Source organism: Anser cygnoides, chromosome 2 (assembly GCF_040182565.1).
Source record: "Anser cygnoides isolate HZ-2024a breed goose chromosome 2, Taihu_goose_T2T_genome, whole genome shotgun sequence".
Lineage (NCBI taxonomy): Eukaryota > Metazoa > Chordata > Aves > Anseriformes > Anatidae > Anser > Anser cygnoides.
Window position 1 is genome coordinate 78,559,511 of NC_089874.1, and position 15,338 is coordinate 78,574,848.

The 15,338-nt window shown below is 39.3% G+C and overlaps 1 long non-coding RNA gene across 2 annotated transcripts in view; it reads left to right on the plus strand.

Moving 5' to 3' along the window:
• The window catches only part of LOC125180112 (uncharacterized), a 97,944-nt gene that overhangs the window by 47,921 nt on the left and 34,685 nt on the right, over positions 1–15,338 (plus strand). For both annotated transcript variants that reach the window (XR_007158378.2, XR_007158379.2), the window contains one exon: positions 9,784–9,853. This is a non-coding gene — a long non-coding RNA (uncharacterized lncRNA). The remainder of the gene's footprint in view (positions 1–9,783; positions 9,854–15,338) is intronic.

Consider the following 15,338-nt stretch of genomic DNA (forward strand, 5'->3'; position numbering starts at 1 on the left):
TAATCATACCATATTTCTGACATCTTGCCTGACAAATCTGGTGGCCTTCTATAGTGGGGTTACAGCATTGGTGGATAGGGGAAAACCAGCTGACATCATCTACCTGGACTTGTGCAAACCATTTGACACTGTCCTGTGTGATATCCTTATCTCTAAATTGGAGAGACATGGATTTGATGGATGGACCACTCAGTGGTTAAGGAGTTGGCTGGATGGTCACACTCAGAGAGTTGAAGCTCAATGTCCAAGTGGAGGTCAGTAATGACTGGCATTACTCAGGGGTCAGTACTGGGACTGGCGCTGTTTAACATCTTTGTTGGTGACATGGACAGTTGGACTGAGTTCTCCCTCAGCAAGTTTGTGGATGACACCAAGCTGTGTGGTGTGGTCAGCATGCTGGAGGGAAGGGATGCCTGCCAGATGGACAGGCTTGAGAGGTGAGTCTGTGTGAACCCCATGAGGTTCAACAAGGCTAAGTGCAAGGTCCTGCACCTGGGCTGGGGCAATCCCAAGCACAAATACAGGCTGGGCAGAGAATGGATTGAGGGCAGCCCTGAGGAGAAGGACCTGGGGGTGCTGGCTGATGAGAAGTGCAATATGAACCAGCAATGTGCACTTGCAGCCAACTGTATCCTGGGCTGCATGAAAAGAAGCATGGCCAGCAGGTCGAGGAAAGTGATTCTTCCCCTGTACTCTGCTCTTGTGAGACCCTAGCTGGAGCTCTGGGCCCCCAGCACAAGAAGGACCTGGACATATTAGAACGAGTCCGGAGGAGGGCCATGAAGATGAACAGAGGGCTGGAGCACCTATGCTACAAAGACAGGCTGAGGGAGTTGGGATTGTTCAGCCTGGAGAAGAGAAGGCTCCAGGGAGATCTTATAGCAGCCTTCCAATATATGAAGGGGGCCTACAGGAAGAATGTGGAGAGAGTTTCTATCAGGGAATGTTGTGATAGGACAAGGGGTAATGGTTTTAAGCTAAAAGAAGGTAGATTTAGATTAGACATGAGGAAAAAAATCTCTTGAGCGTGAGTGGTGAACCACTAGAACTGGTTGCCAAGAGAAGCTGTGGATGCACCATCCCTGGAGGTGTTCAAGGCGAAGTTGGATGGGACTTTGAGCAACCTGGTCTAGTAGAATGTGTCCCTGTCCATGGCGGAAGGGAGGTGGGTATGGCAGTTGAATTAGATAGTCTTTGAGGTACCTTCCAATCCAAAGCATTCTGTTATTCTGTGATTATTCTCTAAAATTATGTCAATTCTCTACTGCTACTTAGAGACAATTTATGAAGTTCCTTTACTGTATTGTTACATGCTGAAAGGGTAAATGCTGATAGTTATTTAATGTATGAACTTTCTGCCTTGATGTGGTCTTTCAGCAAGACAACCCCTTGGGTTTTTGTAAATTCTAAGGAAAATTCCCCAGACAAGTGAAATCATCTGAAGAAAATAAAATGAAATCTACGTTGTAGAGATTCCTTGGGGTTTGATTGGTTAATGAAGTGAAATATAAGCTGTAGTTTTCTTCTTGCAAGAGTACCTGAACTGTAAAGAAAGGTATGATATATATCTGAACACTGATCTAGACAGAAATTTAGATAGAAATGCTAGTGATGATATTCCAGACACAGTAAGTTAAGCTTCTTTCTCTACCAAGTATTCTGTTTCTGTCAATTTGTATTACAGATACCGGAATCAGTGCCACAGTTCTTAACTTATATTGCACAGACAAACATTAGCTGGATGAGACACATCACAGCCTCGTTAGAAATGTACAGATAATCTTTGAGTCCTACAGATTTTGAATTAATATCTGTGGGTATAGTTAAAATCTGGAGACATAGGACTTAAGAGTTTTACATTCATTAAGAGATAATAACAACTAAAAAAAGTGTGAAGCGAGATGAAGTTTTTTGAATACATTTCTTTGGTATAAATTTTGGTTTAGCCTTTCTAGTAACATCTAAATATCTGTCCAGGTATGACAAAGTATGTAGATTTATTATTTTTACTAATATTTTAGTACATAGTATTTACTTATGTGGCTTGCTTTTGTAAGCATTTCAGAAGTCTTTAGCACTTATTCCACCCAAGTGTATCACAGATGCGTTCCAATGACTGCATTTACAAAGGAATGAAAGAATGTGAACTATGTTTTTGCTATATGGGATGAAGAAGAAACTGAAATAGTTTCTGTATCATTGGATATATTTTGTAAACCAACAGAATATTTAAGAGCATTTTTCATGATACATTTATGGACTAGTTCATGCGTAACACATAGAATGAAGAAATCAAAAGCAGCTTTGAATCCAGACAGATCTGGTTTCAACTATTTCTTTAGAATTATGTTAGTGGTGACATTAGAAACTAGTAAAGGATACCAAAATATTTCAATACCATCTACAGTTTCTGCAGGAAAATACTGAAGATAAAATACAAAATGCAGTGTGGACAGTGCTCAAATAGACTTAAAAAAAGAGAAAAGATGGGAAATTGACTCAATTAGAGCTGAGGAATAAAAAAATAACCTATTTCATGTTTCATTCAGTCAAAACATTTTCAAGGTTTTCATATTTCAGAATTTTATTTCATTCCTATACAAAGCAAACCACTTCATGAAAAGTAAAGCAATGTGGATGACACCCAGATATCTGACCTAATGTCAGTAATTTAGAAGCCCTGTGATCTTTCGGCCTGGTTGTGTATTTTAAAACACACACTGTACAGCCACCAAATAAGTATGTCAGTTTGCAGATAATTCCAAACACTGATTGATATTCATGCAAAGTTTATTGAAATGAAACAAACTTTGACAAATGCTTAAATTTTGGCAATGTATCTCCAATTCTATTTATTAAGCAAGTGACTGCTACTTTATGACAAATTTGACTGAGACTTTAATAAATCAAAGTATACCAAGAAAATGTGTTTTTCTGCAAAGCAGTCACCAGTCTTTGACACCATTACCTGTGATGAAAAAAACACCTCAGGTGTCTTCAGCTCTGTATGCAATTCAAGGACTAGTGGTAACATTGAAAGCTAAACAAGTCTGTACAACTTTCACTCATTACATGTTTGAGATCAGTAAAACTAAAAGAGCACTACTTCCCATAGTCTAAAATATTCAGACGGTATTCATCCTTAAAGTGTATATTCAAACTGTGGGATGCTTGTGCATTCAGGGCAAGATCGTTCAGTCTTTCTAATAGGGGAATATAGTAATAATTCTGATAAACTTATGATTTTGATATGTAAGGCTACATTGTAGGTATTGACAGTAATGATTAAAAAATATATTAAAAATATATTTATGTACTGACATACACAAAAATCAAATAGCATATCTATATTCTGCAAGGAATATTTTTTTTCCACTGGTAAAGTCCAAAGGAAACATCTCCAAAAGGATAAAAAAAAATCAAATGAATTCGTAAAGCTTTTTTTACACTACTTATTACTGCTGTCCCAACAGTGGGGTCACAATTCAAGGCTTTGAAAAATAAGATACAGTTCTACTTCCTTGAGAGTAACAAATGTTTTGAAACCCAGTTGGGAGGTTTTTTTTTGTTTATTTTTTTTGTTTTTGTTTTTTTTTTCGTCTGTGTGTGTATTGGGAGGTAAATCAACAAATAGTATAAATGCTACCTTTATAAATAGCGATAAATTTCCTCTTCAGAGTGTAGTGTTGTCAAACACATTTGCTGTAGCATCCAACAATGACCAACACTTGCTACTCCTGACCCTGGTGATACAGTTAGCATCACCAACAAACATACAGCAAACACCATACGGCAAACATTCATGATATATAAGCAGGATGCTCATGTACCACCCTCTCCTCTTTTCTCTCCTTCTCTCTGGTGCCAGGGTGTGTCAGGGTGTGGGGATGCCAGTTAATGGAGATGCTATTAGATTAAGCTCTAAAGAGTTGTGTGAGTGACCCGTGGGATTTCCTTGGGGCTGCATGAATGACTCATGGGTTTTCCTTAGGTCCGGGCTTTTGTGTCATGAGCTGGGTGACCAGAGTTTGGGCTGAACTGCAGTGGGTCCCAGTGGCTGGGAGCTCCATGTGACGTGGAGCTCGGATATCCTGTGTGGCTGCAAGCTGTGCTGAGTGCTAGGAGGTGTAGATATCGGTAAGCTGTGCAGCTGGCTAACACTTCATGTAATAGTGAATCTCTATAACCCTGTGGCTAGTCCTTATTCTGCCAAGGATCCTGCCTGTCCTCCACAGCATTGTGTGACACCAACACATTTAGTAATTACAACTTCTTGCCAATACTTAATGCCATCTTACCTCATGAATAGGTATTGCTGCATCTTTCCCTGTGCTATTTTCTCTTCCTCTGATGTAAACAAGTGAATGTTTTGGAAACTGAACATTAATAAAAATAACCCTGTATTTCTTTTCAATATGACACCCAGTTCAGGAGAAATGGATTCTTGTTTTAAAGTGCTGATCTTTTGCTAACATTTGTGCAGACACAGTAAAAAAATTCATTGCAAGTAGATCCATTTATGATATTTCCCAAAATTAAGAAATACCACTATAATGCGTATGTCTGGTTTTGTCCTATTATTGAGATTATGAACATTGACTTGGTTGTTCTAAGATGATATTTGTCATTGATTTTTACTTATTTATTTATTATAAAGGGCTGTTTAACAGAATTCATTTATGGTGTTCTTTGCTGACCAGAATTAATCCATCAGGAATCAAAAATCTTGTTTTTCAAAAGAAGTTTAAAACTTTCATCTACTCAGCTATTGGTAGGAGCTCTTTTTGATTGGTTTGAGTTCCTCCATCCTTATGTAAGTCTCAATAGTCTGAAAAAATGGGAGATGTACAGGGAACATTTCCTTTTGTTCCTATTGTCCTGAGGAAAATAAGGAAAATTGGTATTATGAAGCACTGGTTAGTAGATATCTCTAATTTTTACATGTGCTTTGGTAACATCTAAGGTTGTTACTTAACATCAGTTCTCAGGCCTTAGGCTCTGTTCCTTCCAAATTTGTGCTTTGGCTGTTCTACATCCAGTATCTATGAAACCTTGTATTATCTGAACTGCTGGGTGTCCAACACTTGTAAATTAGAAAGGTTAAGGCACTGAAAAATGTTTAAACAGAATGCGGTATTAATGTACTTTCTTCTAGGTAATCTTCCATTTCTAAACTTGGTTAATTCAAAATTTAGATACCTCTTTTTAGTGATAACTCTTCTTAAAAATAATTTCAAGTGACTTGATGCATGGACATCTCTGTCCTTTGAATGAAATCATTTGGATATTGTGGTCAGCTTGTAAGATGCTACCAGAAATGAAACAAAGAAGATACTGAAAATCAGACAAAGAGAAAAAAAACAAAACAAAACCAGTATCAAAGAGACAGGATTTAACACAGTATTAAAAATAAACTACTTTGGACATATCTGACAAAAGGAAAGAGACTGCTTCCTGTTAGCGTTTTCAGAAGGCTGCAGTTTGAGAGTCATACTTTCATAGAACTGATGACCTGAGGTGGCTGAGGTATAAAGGCAACATAGGCTGAATAAGCAGTAACAGTGGTAAGCTTGTTCTTATCATCTTAAGGTTCGGAAACAGAAAAGGGAAGATATTTTACACATACTATATATACCAACATAGGTTAGAGAAGTTAATGCTTTCGTTCTAGAGTTAAGCCTACATAAAAATAACTTCTAAGACTCACTATAATACGTTCATCAACACTTTAAGCGTGTGTACAAAACACGAATGTAGATGTAGATGCTACACAAAATCTATATATACTTAAGAATGTTTGAACAATATGTATTTTTAGTTTATGTAGTGGCAATGATGCATGACTGTAATGTAAATTAACCAAGTGTAGATAAAATAAATACCAGAGAGAACTGTTGTTCAGTGTCCAACTACAGAATAATAGCTATTACAGTTCACCCGAAGTAATGCTTTTTCCCCATGCTGCATGTTCTCTGGTTACACAGAATCACAGAATGTTAGAGATTGGAAGGGACCTTGAAAGATCCTCTAGTCCAATCCCCCTGCTGGAGCAGGAACACCTAAATCATGTCACACAGGAATGTGTCCAGGCGGGTTTGGAATGTCTCCAGAGAAGGAGACTCCACAACCCCCCTGGGCAGCCTGTTCCAGTGCTCTGGCACTCTCACCATAAAAAAATGTTTTGTCTCATATTTAAGCAGAACCTCCTATGTTCTGCTTGCACCCATTGCCCCTTGTCCTATCATTGGATGTCACCGAGAAGAGCCTGGCTCCATCCTCCTGACACTCACCCTTTACATATTTATAAATGTTAATAAGGTCACCCCTCAGTCTCCTCTTCTCCAAGCTAAAGAGACCCATCTCCCTCAGCCTTTCCTCGTAAGGTAGATGCTCCACTCCCTTAATCATCCTTGTGGCTCTGCACTGGACTCTCTCAAGCAGTTCCCTGTTCTTCTTGAACTGAGGGGCCCAGAATGGGATGCAATATTCTGGATGTGGTCTCACCAGGGCAGAGTAGAGGGGGAGGAGAACCTCTCTCGACCTACTAAGCACACCCCTTCTGATACACCCCAGGATGCCATCGGCCTTCTTGGCCACAAGGGCACAGTGCTGGCTCATGGTCATCCGGCTGTCCACCAAGACCCCCAGGTCCCTCTTCCCTTCACTGCTCTCCAGCAGGGCAGTCCCCAACTTATACTGGTGTCTGGGGTTGTTCTTACAGGACTCTACACTTGCCCTCATTTTATTTCATTAAGTGTCTCCCTGCGCAATTCTCCAACCTGTCAAGGTCCTGCTGGATGGCAGCACAGCCTTCAGGCATGTCAGCCACTCCTCCCAGTTTAGTGTCATCAGCAAACTTGCTGATGGTGCACTCCATTCCCTCATCCAAGTCATCGATGAAAATATTGAACAACACTGGTCCAGTACCGACCCTTGAGGGACTCCACTAGATACAGGACTCCAGCTCAACTCCGTCCCATTAACCACAACCCTCTGGCTTCTTCCCTTCGGCCAGTTTACAGTCCACCTCACTACCCAATTGTCCAGACCATACTTTCTCTGTTTAGCTGCGAGGATGTTGTCAGAGACAGTGTCAAAGGCTTTAAGGAAATCAAGATACACAATGCCCACGGTCTTTCCATCATCCATCCACCTGGTTATACCCTCACAAAAGACTATCAGGTTGTTCAAGCACGACTTCCCCTTGGTGAAGCCATGTTGACTGCCCCTAATGACCCTCTCATCCTTGATGTGACTAGAGACAACACCAAGGATAAGTTGTTCCATCACCTTACCAGGGATGGAGGTGAGGCTGACTGGTCTATAGTTAACCGGGTCCTTCTTCTTGCCCTTTTTGAAGGCCAGAGTGACATTTGCTTCCCTCCAGTCCTCAGGCACCTCTCCCAATGCCCATGACTTGCCAAAGATGATGGAGAGTGGTCTAGCAATGAGAGCGGTCTAGCAATGACTTCCGCCAGGTCCCTCAGCATCTGTGGATGCATCCCATCAGGACCAATGGACTTGGAAATGTCCATCTTGCTTAATCGGTCCTTAACCCAGCCTTCATCAACTAAGGCAAACACCTCCTTTTTTCCAACTTTGTCTGGGGCCCCAGGGTTATGGGGCTCCTCAGGAGAGCCTCTGGCATTATAGTCAGAGACAAAGAAGGCATTCAGTAACTCCACCTTCCCTTTACCTTCTGTAACCAGGGCACCCACCTCATTCATTAGTGAGCCTACAGTGCCTCTAGTGTTAGTTTTATCCACAGTGTATTTGAAGAAGCCCTTTCTGTTGCCCCTGACCCCTCTTGCAAGGTTTAATTCTAACTTTCCTAGTTGCCTCCCTACATCGTGTGACAACAGCTTTATATTCCTCCCAAGTGGCCAGCCCCTCCTTCCATGATCTGTAGACTCCCCTCTTCCACTTGAGTTTGCCCACCAATTCCCTGTTTAACCATGCAGGTCTCCTGGCTCTCTTTCCTGACTTCCTACCTGTTGGGATGCTCTGTTCTTGAGCTCAGAGGAAGCGGTCCTTGAACACTAACCAGCTATCTTGGGCTCCTTTTCCTTCAAGTGCCTTGTCCCATGGGATATCCCCTAGCAAATGCTTGAAAAGGCCAAAGTCAGCCCTACTTTAATGATGGCTTCAAAATATTTTGGAGAAGCTATTAGTTCATTTCAGTCTCAAATATAAGCATTCTGAAATTATTATGTATTTATACTAACAAAGATACATATACAGACGCATGTAATGCAGTAGCCAACCAATTTCCTATTGCAAAGATATTTAATTATTGAGTAGAACTCATCTGAGTAAAGATATAAAATTAATCGTTATACTTGATGATGGTTTCTCACCACTAGACAAAACTGGGTAATAGGAACAATTTTCTTAGATTCAAAGGGTAGCTCAGTCTAGAAGGTACCTTAGGAGGTCTTTAGTCATATCTTCTCAAAGCAGGTTCAGCTAAGGGGTTAGACCAGGTTGCCCAGGACTTTTTCTGGTTGAGTCTTGAAAGCATTGAAAAGGATGGAGGCTTTAGTCTCTGGTCAACCTCTTCCAACTCATCATTGTCCACAGGCTGAAAAAGTTTTTCCCTATATCAACTCAGAACTACTTTTGTTCAGCATGTGTCTGTTATTTTTTCTTATTACAGAACTGTAACATTTCTAAAAGGATATTTTTTTAAAGAACATGCTCTAAATATGTGCTTGTGTTAACCAGTGCCAGCATTTGACTCAACAGCAACATGTGCACATTTCTCAAAGTAAATTTTTTTCAGTTTCTTTGGCTTCTGAATATGTTTATAGTTAAATGCTATCAAACGTTTAACATTTTAATGGAACAGTAAATTACTTAAGTTGAATTTATGTTCATGAAACTCTTCAGTCCAAATGTGCTCATATTTCTGGTAAATGTGAGAAATGTCTGAGGACAACAAAAGCTTTTTTTTTTTTTTCTGTTTGTTTTTTCTTTGAGGGTATTAAATAAACAATGAAAAAAATACTTTTGGAACTTTGAATTTTAGAAATGTTAGATTTTATTTTGTTTGGAATACTAAAAAAATTGGATATTTATAGCAGATATTTAAAATTATTGCTATATTTTTGGTTTAGCAACTTGCAGAATGAAGAGCATCAGATAACATAGTCACTTCTTTACACAGGAGACTAAAATAAAGGTCATTCCTTATGGAGCAGAATTTGTGAAGGTCAACTCCAGTATGAAAAAGGATTCCAAATAAAGTGAACCTTAGGCAAATATAAATACTTCCTTGGACATTTATTACAGAATGTTAATAAAATGAGAAGCCAAATACTGAGCAACCTTTGGGGTTAGATTTTAACTGGCTTAAGGATTTTACTATTCTCAAAAAATAAAAATAAAAAATGAGGACCTCATCTTGCCTCACTTGGAATTAATGAGCATTTTTCCATTTGATTTAAATTTGACAAAGGAATCCAGAATTTACTGAAGTGTCCTAACTGGTGATCTCAGCCTGACTCCACCAGGCAGCACAATTCACACACATCACCCCTGCCTCAGGGGAGTCTCTCATGCCATGATCATCTGTAGTTAGAAATATGCCTATGACTGTACATGCATATGACTTAAGCTTAGGGGTAGAAAGGAAGAGACTGGTGACTACACTACTGATCGGACAAAAGGAAGTGTGAGGTCCCAAAATAAATGTTTAACCTCCATCACTAAGAAGAATTAATCATTCTCTGTGAAGAAACTATTTTTATGACGTCATTTCCCTTAATGTCATCTCTTTTACAGAAAGAAGAGTCAGCCATCATACTTGTGAAAATGGTATTACTGGGATTGCTAAATGACACTAATGCCAGAGGTAATTCGTCATTAATTCTCTTGTGAACACCTGTGTCTTTGGAACAATTGATTCAAGAGGCTGGTTTCACAAATTACAAAATATCTACTAATATGAGTTTCCTATATTAGCAAATGCAACTAACTGCCTAAAAGCTTTATGGCTATCACTACAAAGATATTTAAAGCAGCTCACATTTATTTCATTGCACAGTTGTGATTGGCTTTCTTTTCTGGTAGTTCAAGTGGATTTTCAAAAAGGCTATGTCATGTCTTTGTCTGGGATAGAGTTAGTTTTCTTCGTAGACGCTTGTATGATGGCTGTGTTTTGGATTTTTGGTGAAAATAGTGGTGATGACATAGTGATGTTTTAGTTGTCTCAGAGCAGAGCTCATACAGAGGCAAGGCCTTTTCAGCTCCTCATACTGCTCTGCCAGGAGGAAACTGGGGGTGCACCAGGAGCTGGGAGGGGACACTGCTGAGACAGCTGGCCCAGGCTGGCCAAAGGGATGTCTCATGCCATGTGGCATCATGCTCAGCAATAACAGCCGGGGTGAAGGAGGAATGGGTGACATTCAGAGTGATGGCATTTGTCTTCCCAATGTGATAAGCCCTGCTTTTCTGGATGTGGCTGAACACTGGCTTGCTGATGGGAAGTGAATGAATTCCCTGTTTTGCTTTGCTTGTGCGTGCAGCTTTTGCTTTATCTAGTAAGCTGCCTTTATCTCAACCCATGAGTTCTCACATTTTTACCTTTCTGATGCTCTCCCCCTTCCTACCTGGGGAGAATGAGTAAGCGGTTGGGTGGTGCTGAGCTGCCTGCTGGGGCTAAGCCACAACAGGCTATCATTACTTCAGACATTTGCATTAATCTTATGTACAAGAAAGCACATATGAGTTTCACCCATTTAATGAATATTTCTGTATTTATACCATGGTTCCATTGTTTATGGCTATTTTTTTTTTATTGAAGAAATAGGCTTAGCACCCACAGAAAGAAAGCTATTTCTAAAAAATATGTATGTTGTTGATAGTGACCTGTTATGTACTATCATACGTTCTAGTTTATTCTCATTTCTTTGTTCCTGCTTTTAATAACTAGCATAAGCAAACATTTGCTTCCTTAGGGTTTAACCCGTCTTACCAATCAATGACCTGATCTTTGTTTGATGTAATCTGCCTATAGAATGAACTTTTTAATTGAACCTACTTACAGTGACAAACAGAATATATCCGGTGGTTGCTATTTGGAAGTAATATTTACTCTAAAGCTGTCATGGTAATTTTTATTTGAATTGTTCCTAGGAATTGAGTATGTTCTTTATCGTCAAAACCAGTGAAGTCTTGCACTATTTTGCTTCATTGATTGTACTGAAATTTAGCAATAGTATTGTAGCAGTAATGAGTGCTTAAACTCCCTGCTTCAGCCTCCGTTGCCATTTCAGAGCACCTTGGAAATCGGTGGCAGCACCTACAAGGCATACAGTGATAGATTTCCATAGGCATGCAAGAACGGATCTGAAGGGATCTGAATTAACTAGTGAAAAAGCCATTACGCACTGCTTTTGTGCATAACCATATGCTCCATTTACCTGCTTTTTCAACGAGCACCATCTCCAGCCTGACTTGTCACTTACAGAGTTCTGCAAAGACACAGCTGAGCACAAGGTTTTGTTTTTACTAAGAGGTGACATTGACTAGAGGCAGAAATGTTCTCTGTGGCAGGGTAAGGCATAGGAAGACAGTGCTATATTACCTCTCAGCAAAAATAGAAGTGTAAGTGAGTGAAAAATGGGAATGGCAAGTGCTCAGAAACACATGTTCTGGGATGGTGAAGACAGGAATGACAGTGAAAAAAAATAATTCACCTGATACCACAGGCTGCTGCTAGAAGGATAAATACTGCCTAGTGAAATGCTAGTCAGGGAACTGCTTGGTTTTAGCTAGCCATGTACTCATTTGTAATGGATCTATCTGATTATACTAACTGCATGTCAGAGTCACAGAATAGTTTGGATTGGAAGGAACTTCAGAGATCATCTAGTTCCAATACTTCCAGGGATGGGGCATTCACAACTTCTCTGGGCAACCTCTTCCATGACTCTCGCAGTAAAGAATTTCTTCCTAATGTCTAATCTAAATCTACCCTCTTTTAGTTTAAAACCATTATCTCCTGTCCTATCACTACACTCCCTGACAAAGAGTCCCTCCCCAGCTTTCCTGCAGGCCCCCTTTAGGTACTGGAAGGCCGCTATAAGGTCTCCCTGGAGCCTTCTCTTCTCCAAGCTGAACAACCCCAACTCCCTCAGCCTGTCTTTGCAGGAGAGGTGCTCCAGCCCTTTGATCATGTTCATGGCCCTTGGCTGGATACTCTCTAACAGTTCTGTTTTATGTTGGGAGTGCCAGAGTTGAATGCAGTGCTTCAGGTGGGGTCTCGCAAGAGTAGAGTAGAATCACCTCCCTTGACCTGCTGGCCTTGCTTCCTTTGGTGCAGGATCTTGCACTTAGTCTGGTTGAACTTCATGAGGTTGGCATGGGCCCACCCCTCAAGACTGTCTTGACTGTTCCTCCATATGGCTTCCCTTCCCTCCAGCATGTTGACTGTACCATACAGCTTGGTGTTGCCCACAAATTTGCTGAGGGTGCACTCAATCCTACTGTCCATGTCATTGATAACAATGTTAAATATTTCCAATACTGACCCTGAGGAACACCACTCATCACTGGTCTCATGGAGCCATTGATTGCAACTCTTCTGGGTGTGACCATCCAGTCAATTCCTTACCCACTGAGTGGTCCATCTGTTAAATCCATGTCCCTACGATTTGGAGACAAGGACATTGTGTAGGACGGTGTCAAATGCTTTGTACAAGTTCAGGTAGATGACATCAATTGCTCAAATTTACATATAATTTTAGTTATGGGTGGAAATCACCTTTGATATTTCAGCTGATGGAACCTACAGCCTTTTTTTTTAAATAAAAATTTCACAAGATGAATAATCAGAATTGGCACAGCCTCAGCATTAGATTTAGCCTTTTTTAGGAACTTTGCAACCTTAGCTTAAAACTGATGTTTGTCATTTTCTACTACTTGTAATTACTGTATACTGGAATAGGGAAGATGCCTAGATTTTAAGATCAGCCTTCATAAATAGTTTGTTCCAATTCTTTGTCTTACGTTAACTTAAAACTCTAACAAATGTACTTCCAGTGAGATAGTTGTAGCGTTTAACAGGCCTGCCTTGACTCTACTCGCTGTCTGAACTGCAACTCACTTTTTACTTGTCTTTGCTTCTTTTCTCCTCTGTGTTCCCTTTTTATCACATTGCCATTATTTGTTCTTTTCCTCTATTTCTCCATTTAACTTAAACATTTAACCTAAGTGTTTTATCAAACATTTCTTTTTTTTTTTTTTTTTTTTTTTTTTTTTTCCTCAGCTTAATCCATCACTGTTGTGTCTGGTGCTCTCTTCTGCATTCTTGGAGCATCAGTCTTTCATGCTGGACCCACTACTCTCTATTTTATGTTCTTTATTTTTTGTGCTCACCCTTCTTGGATTTATTTTGTTTTAAAATACTAAAATATTATATTGACCCCTATATCCATCACAGTAGCCAGGTGGAAAAACTGATTCTTCCCTTTCCATACTCTCCCTTTCTGCTGTCTAACAGAAAATAATAGTGTTGGCATTTTTTTTATTTTTATTTCTTTTACACTTCAGGGGCAGAAACAGGAAGATTTTGGGGGGTTGTTTGTTAGTTTGTTTTGTCTCTTCTTTGTCCTGCTAGTGTCAGGTGAAGAAAAGAATGGAAAATGGGTTATACAAGGTGGAGAAAGAAAATGAATAGCACTGAAGCAATTTCTAGGGAGCTGACAAGCAACCTTTCTGTACGTGTTGACTAGCAGAAGTAATTGCAAGCCATTTGGGCCATGAATTGCTCCTTGACTCTTTCTTTTGAAGCTGCTTTCAGCTCTTGTTGACATTCATCTTACCATTACAAACCTGCATCTCTTCTCTGAGGTCGGCAGAAGCAATTGAGGAAGCTGGTGCTTTTTTTCACGTCTCTTGCTCTACTTTTGCTATTGCTCTGGCAACTACTATTGTTCACAGTAGGAAAGGGTAGAAGCAGTTTATTTAGAAGCACTTTATTATTTTCTAAACATCAGGAAATAGAAATAAACCTGAACCTCATGGTGAGCTTTCCCCTTGGATTAATTTGATCTAAAGCTTTCCTTGAACACAACTTTAGATGGATACTGGAAAAAAAGAAAAAACAACTATACCTATCTCAGACATACCATCTAACTAGATATTCTTTAAGCAGAAACAACTGAAGTTCTTTTATCATGTAAAAAATTACAATAAGTTTGAAGGAAAATGCAGCTGTTTTTGTTTGTATGCACTCTGGAACTAAAATAACTAAATACTATTGTCACATTGCCTAAAATGGGTCATGATTTGTACACTTCGGCTGATTTTGCCCAAAGCAGCAGTGTATGTGGCAGTACGTAAAAACATCTCTGTATGTATCTGACCTCTAGCAAGTGTTATGTAGCTTACCCAAATGACTGATTGATTGCTTATTACTCAGTCATTTGAACTTAATAGAAGTCTGCTATTTTCTTTGCACTTTAGCTGATGTGTCGTATATCTTAAAAACAAGATTGCCTATGTATTTGGACTGTCTTGTTTTATTTTTCTATTTGTTTTTCAACAATCTGTGATTTAAAATCCCAGTTGAGGCCCTTGATTTTTAGAAGGGCAAAGTTCACCGTATAGAACTTTCTCTGTTTACCTATCATCTTCTACATTATGCTGTGCATAAAAAGATCTTGTGTGTATGCATTGCATTTCCACAGTCTGTTAATAAATTTAAGAATAATTGTTATGTATGTAGCTCTAGAAATATACTGTAGGGATGGCACTAAGCTTTTTTTCTTGTATATATCAGGCTGATCCAAAACAGAATATGAAATAATTGGGAGCTAAGTTGTCTTCGCACCTTTAAAATCCATGCTGTGCCTGAATGCTTTGTGCAATGTGTCTTATTGCTTTCCTGTAGATATGTATATAAACCAGAAGAAAATGTATACATTTGCCCTGCAGTCAGAGAGGTTTGTATGTTCTTATTGTGTTGTTTTAGTCCACCATACCAAACGTAATTTTGAGCATTTTTGTTTAAGTTATTTTATTTTCGGGGATCAATGTTTTATTCAGATATGAACATGTATTATCATTAAAAATATATATATATTAGCCAGCTATTAAAATGATTTATTTGTGAGTGCTGATATGTATATTTGACAGTCAGGCCTGATGCTGCAGATGCTGATTTCCAGAATGAAATGTTCTCTAGTATAATTGCTATAGTACGGTGTCTTTCTACCAATTATCTTGGTACAGATAAACAAAATTGTTGACAGTACAAGCTTCTTTCCTAAGATACTGAATTTGTAAGTTAAAGAGGTGCAGTCGATTGGAAGCAAGTTGATATATACACAGCA